Source organism: Elephas maximus, chromosome 2, assembly GCF_024166365.1.
Source record: "Elephas maximus indicus isolate mEleMax1 chromosome 2, mEleMax1 primary haplotype, whole genome shotgun sequence".
NCBI classification, from domain to species: Eukaryota; Metazoa; Chordata; class Mammalia; order Proboscidea; family Elephantidae; genus Elephas; species Elephas maximus.
In genome coordinates this window covers 225,669,575-225,671,082 of record NC_064820.1, presented here as the reverse complement: position 1 = coordinate 225,671,082, position 1,508 = coordinate 225,669,575, and positions in this window count along the sequence as shown.

The window sequence follows — 1,508 nt, the reverse complement described above, 5'->3', positions numbered from 1 at the left end:
AAGCGGTATCATGAAAGAAAGGCCTGGCAATCTGCTTCTGTTAAGGTGGTTGTTGTTGTTAGTTGCCATTCCAACTCATGGCCACCCCATGTATTACAGAGTAGAACTGTTCCATAGGGTTTTCTTGGCTGTAATCTTAAGGGAAGCCAAGAAAACCCTATGGAGCAGTTCTGCTCAGTAACACATGGGTTTGCCATGAGTTGCAAAGGTCTGGTTTTGGGTTTATTTGGATTGTCTAAGATACAGAACCCCTTTCTTTAGTGTTGGTGTTTACCGTTTGGCATTTGTTATACCAATTTTCTGGTTTTGAAAGAAAGTGAGTTAATTTTCTAATTCAAGTTGGAGTTGTAATATGCGTACAACCAGACTAACAAAAAGTTTAAAAGATATCAAATAAGAATGGGTATTATGGAAAATAACGGCATACTAATCATTTAACTCAAAACCTATTTTTAAAAAGGTGTTTGTGAAAACGTAGTTTATAAGTAGCTGTTATATGGAGTTGATAACAAGGGCAGCCACATCCAAACCTGTTCAAGCAGAATGAACCTGGAAGCCCTGTTTCCTCCAACTATCAAGCAGTCCTCTGTGATCAGTTCATTTTAAACTAAAAAACCGAACCCGTTGCCCTCGAGTCGATTCCGTCTCATAGCGACCCTACAGAACAGAGAACTGCCCTACAGAGCTACCGAGGAGCGCCTGGTGGATTCGAAATGCCGACCTTCTGGTTAGCAGCTGTAGCATTTAACCACTACGCCACCAGGGTCTCAAAGATTCATTTTAGGAATGAGGAAATGGACCCTGCCGAGACCGGCTCTCAGCAAACTCCAGATCCTGCGCCCTTCCCACGCAGGTCGTCCCCGCGCTGGAGGAGACCCCTGAAGGAACGTCGCAGGGCCACCTGGGCTCGGTGTCGCCCGACTCCCAGGTCCTGTTGCTCAAGGCCCTCTGCCTGGTTTTCCATGAGAATGAATCATCCTTCCAGGGGTCCCGCGCCGCCTGCCCACCTGCCCGCCGAGGCGCACGCAACCCCACAGACTGTAAGCTCAGGACTGGCCACCTGCCGCCACCCGGCCGAAGGGAGGAGGAACATGAGTGAAGGGACGGCGGCGATCACCAGACAGAGCCACTGTGGGCTCCGCCAACAGGCTGATTCGACCTGGGGACAAGCGCGTCCGGCTCCTGGCGGCGGCGGGGTCCGTCCTCACCGGGAGGCGCTCCCGGCGGCGGCCCCTCCCCGCCGCCCACTGACCGTTAGACCGGCTCGGACACCGCAGGGGACCGGGCCCGGGACCGCCCGCTTCCCGACAGGGCACAAGGCTGACGCGGAGGCGCCCAGAGCCGCCCCGACGCGCGGCTCGCGTCAGGCCCGCCCTAGTCCCGGCCCCCGGCGTCTCGCACCTCCCTGGCGCCCCGCGCCCCCGCCCCGCGGCTCCGGGCGGCCAATCACAGCGCTGCGCACGTGACGAGCGCTGCCTGCGATGACCTCATCCCTGGTGTGGGATGAC